Source organism: Mauremys reevesii, linkage group 3 (genome assembly GCF_016161935.1).
Source record: "Mauremys reevesii isolate NIE-2019 linkage group 3, ASM1616193v1, whole genome shotgun sequence".
Taxonomy (NCBI): Eukaryota; Metazoa; Chordata; order Testudines; family Geoemydidae; genus Mauremys; species Mauremys reevesii.
The window spans coordinates 199944531-199960587 of NC_052625.1; positions in this window are offsets into that span (position 1 = coordinate 199944531).

Below are 16057 nucleotides of genomic sequence, written 5' to 3' on the forward strand. Positions count from 1 at the left end.
TCCTGAAAGCTGGGGGGGAAAGGCACTGTTCAAACACACGAGTGTATAGCAAAGTCAGTACAAATCCCTGATTATACAGTGACCAGTGTTCCAAAGGAATCACAAATATTTTCTTTTCAGTGTGTTAATTTTTTTCAGAAATGACTCTATTATTATTGCCATAAAAATGCCGACATATTTTATGTAACGCATCAAACATGGCGTATTCATTTTGCAGAACTGAATAACATTGCTCTGGCCAATTGTTCAACGCAGCATTTTGCTGCGTTCTCTGACATTGCTTCATAAAGATGTTTTCATGAGGCTTGATTCAGTGTGAATCCCAATAAGGGCTGACTTCCCAGGAAGGCAGCTCATAATGCCAGACTTGGCAGGTCTTGTTCAGTAGCCATTAGATATGACTTCAGATCATTTAAATCCTGAAAATAATAAGCACCTGTGCTGCTTGAGGTATCCCAGGCTGGCATGTTTCTGTAGACCTGTGTTCTGTGAATTGATTTGCCCATCAATTAGGATAAGGCAGTGCTGTGGGGCATGTAGGCAGGGAGTTAAGGAAGGTAGGTCTGGCAGGTTCAGTATTCTGGCACACACAAAGCTGGCAGAGAATAGAATGAAAGCGTTGGCTGTCAGCCGTGGTTAGGGTCATCGTGATATCCATGTGTTCCCTTGGCACAGTTGTAAATCCACAGACTTGCATACCTTGCAGCCAGAACATGAAATCCTATTGCCAGTCGAATGAGATCTTTGGATAGAATTTCTTATTGTAATTGGCTTAGCTTGAATTCATATTTGCACATGAAGATTTTCCACGGTGAATGCTGGCAAGAAAAAGCAGAAAAGCAGTTGCAGTCTGGAAATGTAGTGTTAGAACCTTCTCTAGAATTGTAGAGTCTATTCTTGAAGGTAAAGTTTTGATATAAGGGAAGAAAATGGTCTCATCTTGTGACATTTCATCAGATGAGGCTCAGGATATTGAGTGTCACATAATTCATTAAAAACTACAATGCGCCAAGGTTTTTCCTCTAGTATGGAGGTAGAAATGTGGTTAGTCTTTGTCAATTGTATTAAGTTTGCAGATGTCATGGAAAGAGAGTTTGTTAATGATGAAAAGAAATGGCAAGCAAATTAATGCTTAGGAAGAACTTGATTGGCATTTTTATAAAATATTGGTATAATTTTCTTTCAAGGAAAGTAAAACTAAGTCATACATGAGAGCCTAAAAAAGGTTGTGTAAAAGAAGTGTGAGGCAGTTTTGCATAATCTTTTTAAGAAGTGAATATCAAAATTTTAAAGTAGAGGCTTGTTTACAAGTCATCTGAGAGTTTTCTTTACATGTCAAGACCTGAGTTCAGGGTTCTGTTTTTCCTGATGCAGCTGGTGACATCACTGACTTGAAGTACACTAGCGTAAGGAATGCCACACTATGCATTATTTTAAGGTGCTTGTAATGGATTCGGAGTTGTCCCGTTGTAATTAATGAATACTGTATGTTGGGCTGGTTGTTGTGACTGTCTGAATTATTGTCTTGGTTTAACTTAATGGGAGATTGTCAGGAAAAAAAACAAAACAGGTAGGAATGACAAGAATGGCTCGAGACAGGCACCTCCCAGCAAACACTTGAAAGTCATTGAAGGACAAAGTCAGAACTATTAGCTTTGATTTTGCTTCCTCTCCAGCCAACCTACAGAACTGGTTTTGATCAGGACAGGAAAAGACCCACAAACACAGAAGATGAAAAGAACTCTGGCAGGATAAAAAGGGACCCTTTCACAAAGGGGCTGTAGTCATTTGTGCCTACATTACATCACAGGATGGGAGAGTTTTAAGATAGGTGAATTCGTCATGCGTCTGATGAAGTGGGTATTCACCCACGAAAGCTTATGCTCCAATACGTCTGTTAGTCTTAAAGGTGCCACAGGACTCTGTTGCTTTTTACAGATCCAGACTAACACGGTTACCCCTCTGATACATGACTACTTCTTCTTATTATTCACTCCCTGTGGAGCATAAGGCGCCAACCACTCTCCTCCATTCATTTTGTTCTTGAGCGAGACAGCAGATTTCATCCCACTTCATTCCCATACCTTTCATTTCCTCTTCAGTGGTCCTTCGCCACGTCCCCAATGGTCTACCTCTCCTCCTCCTTCCTTGTGGTGTCCATCGTAGGGCAATACGAGGGTGTCTGTCAGCATCCATTCTCAACACATGCCCCAGCCACCTCCATCTTCGTTGTTTGGCTTCATCCACTATATTGTTGATGCCCGTTAATCGGCTCACTTCAACATTGGTGATACGCTGCGGCCAGTGTATGTTAAGAATTTGCCTAAGACACCTTCCTTCAAAGCCTCGAAGCCGACTTTCTATCTTCTTGTTGGTCCTCCATGTTTCCGCCGCATAGAGCAACACAGATACAACACTGATACATGAATGCAGATGGTTAATTTGAAAATCCTTTTTCTCTGCAAGCTTTTTTTCCTGCTGCTAAAATAAACAATGCTTTGGTTTAAGAAGGCAGTGTGATCCCTGGATACCTCTGGTCACAGAGCCCTGAAGGGAAGAACTACAAGTGCCAGAACTCAGGCATGCCTCCTGCAGAGTGAGAATGGTTGATGCACAGGGTAGGGCTAAGTGTGTGTGAATTTCAGACCTTCACCCAGGAGAAGTAAAGGCACTCAGCCTAACACCTGAGGGGGTGTGCTCAGAGAGATGGGAAAGGAGACAGAGGAGCAGCTAGCCCTGTAACCATGACGCTGTTGATGACATAATCTTCTGTAGCAGAAGAAATATAATCCTGAACTCTGATCTTGGCTGGTAAGTAAGCAGGAAACTGATTTTTCAGTTGTTGTTTTGTACATTTCAGACATACTTATCTATATTCTCAATAATTTGGGATTTTAAACTGTTTTGAATTTATTTATAATAAGGATTTCAGTGCACCGTTTCAAATGGAGAGGCTTTTAGATTCCTATGTCTGAGACAAATTTGAGTATTCAAAAAGAAAGAGGGCAGGACTGGCTGTTTTAAAACCAAACTCTCCTAACCATTGCAAGTGATCGTGTCAATTATTTCAAAAGTCTGGTAACAGTGAGGTAACGAAAAGGAGATTTGATTGCTGAGGCAAATGTAATTTACAGAGCATTAAGTTCTGTCCAGAGCTGCATTCTAAGTCAGTAGATTGCATTCTTCTTGTGGTTTCCATTGCTGTGCTACAGAGACATGCAGCCTTATTACTATTCAGGTCAACTAGTCGGGGTACCATAATATACCACCTACTGCTCCCTGACAGCTATAATTTCCATCCAGATTAGAACAAAATGTCTGCATACAGAAACATATAATTACTCTGGCTATTGATTTTTAGTTGTTTAGAATATATACAGTGAAAAATAGTGGTGGAGTTTGTATGTCTCCTATTCATTGCAGCAGATTTGGGAACTTGACCTCACCCCGAGAAGACGACAAAGTTTGTCACCTAGACTGAACAGTTCATTGTTCCTTTTAAATGAACCTGCTGCAGAGGGAGTTTCTCTCTCTCTCTCTCTCTCGCAGTATTCTGAATCTGTGTTATCTTTCTTGGAAGAAGCTAATAGCAGGGTTAGGGCTCGTAGGATTTAGTGTCGCTAGATAAGTCGTGTTTTATCTGTATATAATATATTCCATCTAGGCCTTGTCTGCAGTAATTCTCTCACCACTGGTCTAGTACAGATGAAGCTCAACCAACAATAACCGTGCAAGTCCTCAGGTAGAGGAAGGATGATTTTATGGACATGCAGTCTAGATCCCCTTTAGAGCAGTGCTTCCGCTGTTCCTAGGTAAATGCTGAGAACAAACGTTTCTGTAAGTGCAGCCTAAATGCTATAGGCCTAAAGAAGAAGGTTTTAGTAGAAGAGATCAGTAGGGCTGACAACTGAATTCTGCTTTTCAGAGTTTTATGTGCTTTGATTCCCACTCTGTTTCTGAAAACAAACTCCTCTTAATTCTGCACTCGCAGAACATTCCTCTTCTCCTGAACTTTTCAACAGTGTAAGTGGCTGCAGAGGACTGGTAGATTTGAAGTTGTTTTCTTTTTGTTCCAATGATATGCTAGGGGGAAAAATCCCATGTTACTTTAAGCTTCTTAAGCTCAGCTCCTGACCATGGTCCTCAGCATTGTCTTGAGCACACCTTACGGGTACCCGTCCATCTATGTTGTCTAACCTGTTAGCTCTCCTTAGAAGTCCTTTACCGCTTCCATGAGAGACTCTGTGAATTTACCCAAACAGTGTAAGAGCTCAAGGACTCTATTAAACAACATTTATTAGAAATAGAGAGAAAAATCACATTAACATAAAATAAATTGTCTGAAATCGTAACTAGTCTTAAATGGGGGGAGAGCTACTATGGCTAGGCATAGTCTGTGAAATTACACTGTAAAAGAAAATGCATCTGTCTCTTTGGTTTCAGTCACCCAACCTTTCAAGCCTTCTCTATGCCAGAGAAATGAACCAGTGGAGAAGTGCTGGCATTCATACCAATGGGTCTACATGAGCCACTCTATTTTGGGTATAGGTTGCAGTTTTGCCATGCATCCAAGTTAGTGTTGAATGACACATGTCAGTGGAACTAAGGTCTGCATACACATCCCACAGTTCCTGAAAGCAGGGACATGTTTAAACTGTAAAATAAACAAATAACATAGGCCCTGTCTACATTAAGGAAATAGGCACCCGTGTAACTACACCAATGTAGTTACACTGGATCTGATTCCTAATGTAGACACACTGCACTGGCACAAAGCAGGGTTTACACCAGTGTATCTTAATTTGGTAACACGCCAAAATAAACGGTACCAATGCAGTATCTGCATTACAGGGTTGCCTGGCCTCTGCCCCAAAGAGTTAAAAATCTAATTTCAGACACAATAAGTGAATGTAGCAAACCATAGGAAGGAAGCATAGGGAGGAGAGCAAGGGTAGTAGTAATATAAACACCTGGTCGCTGTTCTCTGCATGACTTGATGGTTCTGGATCGGTGAAAAGGGTTTTTGTTAGTTTGCTTTTAAAATATAAGGAATTAAATAGCAACAATCCCCATAGTCCTCTCTGTAGCCGTTACCAGTTTCTAATTTTTTTTTTATAAGCATCGTGGTTGTTGAGGGAGTGAAGGAGTGGCTTTATGGATTAGTTCCCTTTGCATCTTCTGCTGAAGAATTTTGACCACTGCCAAAGGGAAGGGACTCACCTAGATGGATCACTGGTCTATTTTGATATGGCAAGTTAGTCTCTGCCAGAACATTGCTGCATATTGTGCATTTGGTAGGGTGAGATATAGAAAAGGACCAATAGAGGGGGCTATTTCTGGATCTAAGAAGGTTTGAATCCACCTCAGTCCGATTAAAATCTTCATTATGGCTATTCATCGTTTTATGTGCAGCATAACATTAACATAAAAACCACCTCTGATGCTAAATAAGATCAGAGATCAAGCATAGTTTTAGTATTTGCATTTACTCATTTATGTGAAGCATGTTAATGCCACAGGAAAATACATCAATTACATTGAAAAGTCTTCCTGTATATCCAAGTCCCCCATCTCATTTAGATAAATGACAGTTGAGTGTAGCAATAATTTAAGGCAATTATAACCAAAAGTCCTGCTAAACATGATTTGTTTGCAGTGGGATGGTTGCAACAAAATAAGCACATAGTTTATGAATAAAAAGATAGGATGAATGCAGCTTTCAAGTCTCTGACCTATGTACAGTTCTCTGTACTCTTCAGAAGTTCTCTAGCTAGTCACCGCTGCTCAGCTTGTTGTCCAGTTTTTGGTTTTTGTTCTGGGCAGCTTCTTCTGAAGGGATTTAAAGCGATTGTTTTCCCTTAGAGAAGACATTAGGGTAAGAGCTGCTAAAATGTATGCCAGTGGGTTTTGGAATTCATGCATTAGTATGTCGACCTAGGCCCCATGTAAATGTACAGTATTAGGGTGCAGTGTTTCTGTGTCATCTGAAAACAGACATATGCTAGATCATAAGTTGGATTGAAAACCACCTTTACAGGAAATAAGAGGCTTGGCCTGTCTGGCTTCTTTTGTTAAAAATGGAATGTCCATAAAAGGTAGGAGCTTGGAGTAAATCTTTAAACCAGGGGTCAGCAACCTTTCAGAAGTGGTATGCCGAGTCTTCATTTATTCACTGTAATTTAAGGTTTCGTGTTACAGTAATACATTTTAACGTTTTTAGAAGGTCTCTTTCTCTGTCTATAATATATAACTAAACTATTGTTGTATGTAAAGTAAATAAGGTTTTAAAAATGTTTAAGAAGCTTCATTTAAAATTAAATTAAAATGCAGAGCCCCCCGGACTGGTGGCCAGGACCCCGGGCAGTGTGAATGCCACTGAAAATCAGCTCATGTGCCACCTTCGGCACACGTGCCATAAATTGCCTACCCCTGCTTTAAACTCTAGATTAGTGATTTCTGAGGTGATCAGTTGTGGCTGCTAAAACAATGCAGCAAAAACATTCATAGGTTTCTAAGAGAGCTATATCATATTTTTCAATGTTTATTGCTGGAAATAGAAGGAAAACTGTAATCTTATTGCCAAGAATTACAGTACTCCAATTATTTCACACATAGTAGAGTTAACCTATGAAATTCACCTCTGCATGAGGTGGTCAAGTCAAATAGTGTGACTGAGCTTTGAAAGGAAATTTTTAATTTTTATGACCACTAACTTTTGCAGTTCTGCATGCTAACCTAAGGTTAGTTAGCTCTCCTTGTAAAAGGTTTAACCGATCACTTGCAGGGTTTAGAAATGAATTTTCCCTCCCATGTACAACACTATGTACATGATGTAGAGTGGGGTTGAGGAGATTTTACCTACTTTTGAAGCATCACACATTAGCCTCTACCAGAGGTCAAACAGGGCTGTATGGATCATGGTGTGATCCACTGTGGACAAGTCCTGTGTTTCTTTTCACAAGACGAAGCAGCATTATCCATATTTGAATATATTTATTATTATATTGTAGTAGCACCTGTGCTAATAAGTAGCATGACCTTTGTCAATTGTATCAATCTAGCTACATCAAAATAAGGGAGGAACCTTCCAGGTCTGCATTTCTACTAAAAGCACATTCACGGTGTTGTGTTCTCTCCACACACACACAACCCCCACCACCCCCGATAGATTTTACTGAATCCAGACCAGATAGCTGTATCCTCCACATAGAACTAGATAGAAATAGCTCAAAACAATCTTCCACACCCTGGGTGAGAAGAAGGCATTTCTAGGCAAGCAAAATGAATAGAAGATTCTTACTAAGGACACGGGGAAATGTGTCTGGTGGTGGTGTTTGCTAATTTAGAGGCAAAGCGCAGGCTTAAACTTTGAATTAAATCCAGAAATATGTGCTGAATGCCCCCCCACACACACACACACACTTTCAGCACATTAATGTACTTTAACCAAGAATTTTTCAATTCATACTCCTCTCTTTTAAAATCCACTGATCTTTCCTGGTTTGCTAAAATCGTCCCAGAATGCATCAAGGTGACATCCCTGATAGGATTGGTATCAGAGTATGAATTCTGGGGTGTTCGTCGTGAACTGGAAAGTTCAGAAGTTTTCACAGAGGGATGAGAAATAGGATTTCCAGTTTGTAGGAATGTTTTATGAAGCAGACGCTTGTTTGGGGTTGTCATTTCTAAAGTAAGATATGAGAAGGTGACCTGACCCAGACAGAAGGGAGATGTCCCTGTGCTAATGTATCACATGGTGAATTGAATGTGAAGTGCTGCTGTCAGATTGGTGTGTATTTATGAGCCATACGTGTACGTCTTGTTTCAGTAACTGTTTTTAGCCAAGGAAGCAGGCATGAAAAAGCCTGGTGTCCTCAGAGCAGCTCAGGTCTGTGGGTTTGGCTGAGCTAACACTTCTAGGACTGGGGCAGGGTCTCTGATCTGGAACTTGATTTCCCTCCCGCTACGCTGCCAGTTGTTCTTTGTTGTGAGGCCACCCCTTGTTCCAGACTTCTGCCTGAGATGGCTTATTGTGAGTGACATATCGTTAGCGAGGGATGGATTGTTCAGTGTTGACACTGGTCAGCAAAAATGAGTTATCGTTCAGCCTATGGAGACTTTTATACAATTCATAATGCATCCGAGATCAAAACGGTGGTGTTTGCTGTTAAGGAAGACACCTAAATTGGGAAATAAGATCCATGTGTAGTGTGAGAAGGCTGCTTGTTTAGCAGCTGTTCACACAGAGGGACTCTGCTTAAGCATTTCTCTGTGTTTTGGGTGGATCCGAAAGCTCTACAGCTGAAAGCGGGGTGGGGAGGAGGATTTTATTTCAGCAGGGATGTAAAGAGTGTTTGGACAGGAGCTCTGAGCCTGATTCTCCGCTGCCTTGCACCTTGTGTAGGAATTTATATCTGCTATCAAATGTTTTTTGCATCACTCCCACTCTGCACAGGTGTAATGGCAACACATGGTGGAAGGCAATGGAGAATCAGGCCCTTTTAATGTTTATGTCTAAAGACTCAGGGCCTGATTCTCATTTACTCTGTCGCCACTTTATGCTGCTGTAGTTGCATAAAGGGGCCTTAAATTGGGTGTGAATATAATTTATTCCCAATTCAGCCCCTTTCAACTGCCGAGTGGCCTTAGTGTAAATGAGACTCAGACTCTCCATTTTCTTGTACTTTCTTGCACAATTGAATTTCCTATTGTTTATGATCTATTGAAGAATGACACAGTCAGATACACTAGCCTTTAACCAAACTCTGTAGCATTTTCCTCATTACCCTAACGCACAGTAATGCCTGGGAGACCTATTGCAGAGTGAACAGAGAATAAAAAGGCAAGGGTAAAGCATCACTCTGTTCTTTTACTGTGATAATTTTAATTTAGTTTTAGTTTTAAATATTTAAATGCATGATAATGTATTATGTCCGCAATGCTATAAATGTGCACAGGCCTTATCAGACAGTTTAAGAGGAATGATCCCTGCGCAAACTTCTTACTACTAAATATACTATAGAATATTTTGTAAAAGTAATGAAGGCTTAAATAATATGAGACCTCACTATGAGGAGGTTTGCAAATTATAAGGGGTGGCAGTTAGCAAAGAATGAGCTTGTAGGACAGACTACAGTAATTGATGGGACAGAAGGTGCATACAGTGATTGAGAGCTTTTCTTCCATTTTCAGAGAAGCTTTCTAATATATTATTCATCTATGGAGGCCTGCAAGAATGAACATAGATTGCCTTTTATCAACCTGTAACGTGCTTTCTTCACCCAGGAGGAGTATGTGATATTGATACCGAGTTGGTCCCAAGAGAACAATGTAGAGACATTGTTGACAGCTCCATAGTTAAGGCTGCATTGAGTTTCTCAGTTAAAGTGCAACTTGAATTCCTTTGTTAAGGATGAAAAAACATGTACTGTCACCAAAATTATGCTGCTTACTCCTAACGCCCAGGCTTTCCTATAAAGTTGTAAGTAAATTGGTTCAGTTGTAGAAGAGTTAAAACTGTTCCTTTTGGAAATTTCAAGGATGGCAGCTATTGGATTTTTTTCTCTCTCTCAAATAGAAATGGCTTTTTCACTCTTGAATCTTCAGCAAGATGGAAATGGAAACAAAATCTCATGCACTGACTATTTAAAATTCAAAATAAACTGACATTGAGACAATATGTCATTTTTAGAGAGCACTTTTCAGAGAATAACTTTAAAGCATTGAAAGGTTGTAAAACACCTCCTGTTTTGTTAAGCACACTTTTCCATTTTCACTCAGAGAATGTTACGCAATTTAGAATTTCTCCGTCCCAGACTTCAGTATTTTACCAATTACAGTGCAAACTGCTCTAATGGCAGAGACAGAAGATGGTTAGAAGTCAGCTTATAGGTTAAAAACACATTTCTAAGCTCTTGACTTGTTCATCTGAGACAACCCATAAAGCCAAGTAAAGCATAGTGCAAGGGTAGGCAACCTATGGCACGTGTGCCAAAGGTGGCACGCAAGCTGATTTTCAGCGGCACTCACACTGCCCGGGTCCTGGCCGCTGGTCCGGGGGGCTCTGCATTTTAATTTAATTTTAAATGAAGCTTCTTAAACATTTTAAAAACCTTATTTACTTTACATACAACAATAGTTTAGTTATATAATATAGACATAGAGAGAGACCTTCTAAAAACATTAAAATGTATTACTGGCACGCGAAACCTTAAATTAGAGTGAATAAATGAAGACTCGGCACAGCACTTCTGAAAAGTTGCCGATCCCTGGCATAGTATTTTATCAGATGGTAATATGGAGGTCTGTAAAATATATGCTAGGGCAATTAGAACATGAAGGCCTATTAGAACTATCACCAAACCCATTCCAGTAACTGTTTAAAAAGTAAAAATTAATTTTTAAAAAAAGTCTTTTTATGTAACATAAATGGTAAACACAATTCTCTCTGCTTTGAAACAAAATGAATGCAGCATATGCTTTTGCAGACTAGCTTACCATTCTGACATGTTACAGCTCTGTTGTAGTTATGCATCATTACCCTATGCTGTTCTGACATTCTCTATCTCAGCACACTACCGTCAAACAGTTTTAACAATTGGAACCAGTTGTTATGGCACCTGCTGGCATGGTTACAGTTAAGTTTCTGTCAGGATTTCCTTTGGGGCTAGAGTGCTCTGCTGCAAGAGGTGCTTGTTGTCTCAGTTGCCAATGGATTGTGGGGCTGGCAGGCTTACCCCTGGTTAGCAGGATTGCTATTGATCCAAAGGATTGTCCTACAACTGTCAAGGACCCCCAAAAGTTTGTGGCATGTAGCATCAGCTCTTTTCCTGCTCCTAACCGTTCACCATAGGAATACCCACCTGCCTCCCTTGCAGTTAGCTGTTCAGTGAGACAGGGTGAACTGTTGCCTGATTGCATGCAATTCTACCCTTTTGCCACACAGCGAAATGCCTATTCTCTGGTTTGCTAACCTGGATCCATTTTTAGAACTTGCTGTGGATAAATGTGTCCTAGCAGGAGTTTGCCTCCGAGGCAGGCTCCTCCTCCCGTTCCTGCCAGTGTGCTGTTTAGTCTTCAGAAGCGCTGACAGGTTTTTTTAAGAGCTGGTTTCAGGTGGCGACTTTTGTAGCTCTACAGAGGAAAGAGGATATTGTCAAAAACCAAATGAATGAGAGGCTTGCTGTTGCTGGAAGGCAGGGAAAAAGGGCTCTTCATTGTAAGAGAATCATGCTTTTATTTCTTGAGTGCTCCATTTGCTCCTCCTGTGAAGGCCCTCAGAGTGCAGTACAACAGCACTTCTAAAGACCTGCTCAAATATTAGCAAAACTCACATTCAGTAACCCTAGAACAAATCTGAGGGGCTTTGAAACGGGAAAGGGGAATAGCAGGGGTCCAAAAATGACTTTCTAATAGTCATTCATAAGCAAAAATCCTGGGGGAGAAAACAAATTATTAGGAATTTAAGAATGGGGGAGATGAACTTAGGCAAATGTTATCAGTGTGAGACCTGCACTCTAGGACCTGCTGAAACAGTGGCAAGTATGCCTGCCAATCTAAAGTGTTAATAGCAGATTCCTAAAATGTGGGTGGGTTACGATAAGGTGTGGGGTCCCTATAACATAGGCAGGGCCTCTAGTCTACAGTTAAGCACACTTGAAAAACCAGCAGGTCCAAGCCATAGTCAATCTATTACTTAAAGCTTTATAGGTAGCCAATGTTAAGAACCCAAGGCAAGCATAATATGCTCAGAGGTGCTCATGGCAGTGAGCAAAAGGGCTGCATTCTCTAGAACAAGCTGCAGTTATTGGTGAGGGGTTATTAAAAGGGAGTTAAAAAATTCAAGCCTGGTGGTCCACTGTGTTGCTCTTGCAAGGTTGCTGCAGGCTAAATAATGCTACAGCCTTTGTAAATGGTATTGCAAAGATCTGATCTGAGATGTGGCTTCCCATAGAAGGATATGGTCAAAAATAGCACCAGGATTCTTCACCTGCCTTCCCACCCCTCATTAAGCAGAAACATGAAGGACCAAGGATGTGCCTGGTATTAGTCTCAAATGCTCAGCATCCACCTTGCAAAACACACAACTGTAAAACAGCATTATACTTCCAGTGTCAGCACACACAAGTCGGGAAGTGTGCGTGTGTGAGAGAGACTGAAACTCTGTCTTTATCCCCCCCAGGGCAGGCTCTGGTATGCCCCTTTGTTTATACATTGCAGCATACGGAGTACGAAAATCATAGACTAACTGAGATCTGTTATAATGGACTCTATCCACTGTCTGCTTTACCTAGGCAGCACAGAGTTTCAGCCAACACAGACTTTTCTGATGGAATTTGTGGGTTGAAGTGTGATGTGAATATATTAACACACACACAATTGTGGAATCCATAGTTAGCATCTTAAAGCACTCTGCAAATACTATACACATGCTGCTACTCAAGTGCAGGCACCTTTGGTTTGAAGCCAGGCATACCGCGCGCTCAGCAACACACACAGAGAATTTTATCTGAAGAAATCAGGGCACAGCTTTGCTCTGCCAGAAGAGTGACTGTTCAAGGATGGCGTTAGTTAGAGCATCTCTTAGGACATTCTAACACTGCGCGGGAAGAATAGCTTGCACAGAGCTGCACCAGGATCAGTGCAGTGCAAAGGAGAGCCTTGAGCCCCTTTGCCCCCGCCCGCCTTGACTTGTGCTCCAAGGCCAGATTCTCCATTACATTATATCTTCTTTGCACCACTCAGACAGCACAAAGGGGATGGATCTGGCTGTAGCTGGTCAGCAGGAAATTCTCCTGGCAGACAGGAAGTCCTCCAGACATAAATCATCATAGGCAGCTCCTGCACCAACTGCTTCTGCTCCCCACAGTGTAGGGGATGCTCCCGGGGGAGTCAGAGGGCAGAGTGCAGATCCAGTAGACAGTATGTTAGTGGCATAAGTTAGAGCAGCCCCAAGTCTGATCTGACTGATGCTGGAAGTGTGCTGGTGAAGGATCAGGGAACTGTGAGGTTGCCATGCCCATCAAGTGTTGAATATAGCTCAGACCCAGAGGAAAAATGAACTCTGTATATTTTGCCCACATCCATGGTCCCAATTATATTATTAGGATTCAAAGAGGCAGTTCCAAATAGACAAGGCAGGTTCAACCAGATGTTCAGACCAGTAAGAGATCCCATCTGGCAATACAGTAAACTCATTTTTTTTTATTTTAGCTTAAAGGAAAAGCCCACTAAATATTGAGTGAAGGTTGCTTAAATATGTATCTCTTCTTGGAATCATTTGCTCACTAAAACAGTGTATTGTCACTCATGAGCCAAGGTTTGTTTCCGCAGACAGCCGGATGCTTTTTCTGCTTTCTTTGCTGTTTTCTGATAATGGATGTGCTAAGAAACCCTGTAGTCCACCTGTGTTGGAAAGCATCAGATCGTCTAAGAACTGTGCCATTTCCACTCTTTGAAGGGATTGCTTTGCTAATCAGCTTTCTCTTGCTATATCTGTCTGCTTTGCTTCAGCCCCAGTAAGCAGTCCAGTGTTACAGAGGCGCCTGCTGTTTAAGAGAAAAAACAGCCTCGTTTGCAGATTTCCTCTTGTTTCTCAGTCTGCTGCTGCAAGAATCCCCTCTTCCTGAGACTTTATTGTGTTCTTCTACAGTACAGACCTAACAAATGTAAATTTAGTGTGGGGCCCTATTTTCTTACCACCTCCTTTTGATATCCACCCTTTGTCAAGCTATATTATAATATTTATTTGACTTACAAAAATACCCACCGAGATCGGGCCCTCATTGTACTAGGTGCTGTATGGACATATAGTAACATTCTCGGTCCCCACAAAAAATCTCATGTAGATTGTAATTGTGTCTTTAGCAAAGAATTGCAAAACATCTGTCCTAACAAAAGCTATAGGTGTCCTGTATTGGACATTAACTAGTATATGGGAATACATACATAAACATATAGTGTCTGTATGCATATACTGTATATAGTGTATGTACATGGGAAAGTGTAACCCCTCCCCCAGGCCAAAGTTGGGTGCTGCATCAGAGTTCTAGCTCTGTGCCTGGAAACATCATCCAGATGGTCGGCATGTCAGCGAGTTCTGTGGTGCTTGGTGCAGATGGAATAGTTAGAGATTTTAGCTCCAAGCCTGTAACAAGCTCTACTGAACATGTACAAATGGCAATTTTCAGAGGCTTGTAACTCAGTTAAACATGGCTGGATTTCCATGGGTGGCAGCATGTGGCATCTCTCTGCCCCCTAGACTAAGGCCCTGCCAAATTTAAAGTTCCAGCTCCAAATCCTGGAAGTATTAGAGCTGTTCAAAGAAAAGGTGGGGGATGCGGGGAATTGGCATCAGCAAATTGGCCTGTTTTTCCCTAGCCTATTCCTAGAAGTGGCTGAACCATTTTTGCTGAAATTTTCAAAAACAGATTCTGCCTGAGGCAGAGAGCATGCGTGGGAAAAGTTCAGCCCAAATGGCTAGTTTGGCAAAGTTACAAGCAATCAAAAAAGGGACTTCTAGCGGCAAGAGTTAGGTAACATTAACTATAGGTCTTGCTGATCGCTCCATCTTTAATTATACAACAACAGCACTCAGAGGCTTTGATCAAGGTTGAGGCTTTGTTGGAAGCTGCCCTAACAAGGGTGGACATGCTCCCCGCATTAAAGGGCGTACGTCTAAGATGACAAGTAATGGGAAACGTGGGAAGGGGGAAGCAATCAAATATTTAGAATGCCTGTATACAAGTGAGATATATGTTAGTCTGTCAGTTACATAAATGCTGTTGACTTTGCAAATTGCCCTTCAGCCTAGCCACTGTGTATTGGCTGATTTCTTAGAGGTGTGGAAGCAGAAGTGGGGTCTTGAAGAGGGAATTGAAGGAGGAGGAGTGAGCAAGCTTGTAAGTAGCTAGTGAATAACCATTTCCGTAATCTCAGGGAATGTCAAATTTGACTTATTTCACAGGTTGTCATATTTAATGTAAGCCACTGTTGAGTGACTTCAGTTCTATTCCCAGCTCCCACATGTGTAAACATGTCACTACAAAATGTAGAGCAATTTGAAAGGTTTCTTATTAGAGCAATCATTGGGGAGTTAATTAACATTGCAGTAGAAGCAGCAAAGAATCCTGTGGCTTGCATCCGAAGAAGTGGGTATTCACCCACGAAAGCTCATGCTGCAAAACATCTGTTAGTCTATAAGGTGCCACAGGATTCTTTGCTGCTTCTACAGAACCAGACTAACACGGCTACCCCTCTGATACTTAACATTGCAGTGTTTGGGCTCATCCCATTTAAATTGGGCTGATCTTGTTGGAGTGTTAGGCTAATGCCTACTGGTCTGGCTTCTAATGGAGTGGTGCCAGTTTGCATCAGCTGAGGATCTGCATTTATTATTTCTCCACTGCTAAATTGTACGTGGGATTGTGATGGGGTGTATAAACCCTTGAGGCTCAGGCAGCACCTGCAAAGCAGTCTTGGAGGAGGAGCCTTGAAAAGGAGAAGCCCAGTTCAGGGAGGCCCAGACTCATCCCCACTAGCTATTAAGAGGGAGACACCCGTAAGAGAAGGCTAGCTTGCTGAGCCCAGGGACTGACTGGGGAAAAGGCGCCAGCTGCAGGAGCAGTGAACTGAGGCCTGACAGCTGGCCCAAGGTATAAGGCCAGCTCCATGGCGGGGAGCTGGGAGACTCCTTCCTTGAGGGAGAGACTGAGAGTACGTCTACCTGCAAAAAAACCCCTCCAACCCGTGGCAGCACATCTCGGAGCTCAGCTCAACCAACTCCAGCTTGCCGGCTTGTGCTACAGGGCTGGCAATATAGACATTCCCGCTTGGGCTCTGAAACCCGGCAGCAGGGGAGGATCTCGACATTCATCCTGCTATTTTTAGCTGCCTGGCGAGCCTGAGTCAGTTGAGTCAGGCTTTGAGACGTGTTGCTGTGTGTTGTCGTTGTTTTTGTGGTGTCGACATATCTAAGAGACGACCTGAACTACAACCCCATCTCCGCAAGGAGTACTGGAGGGGTGGGGGTGGGGAGGGAATGGGGACAAGGGGGACT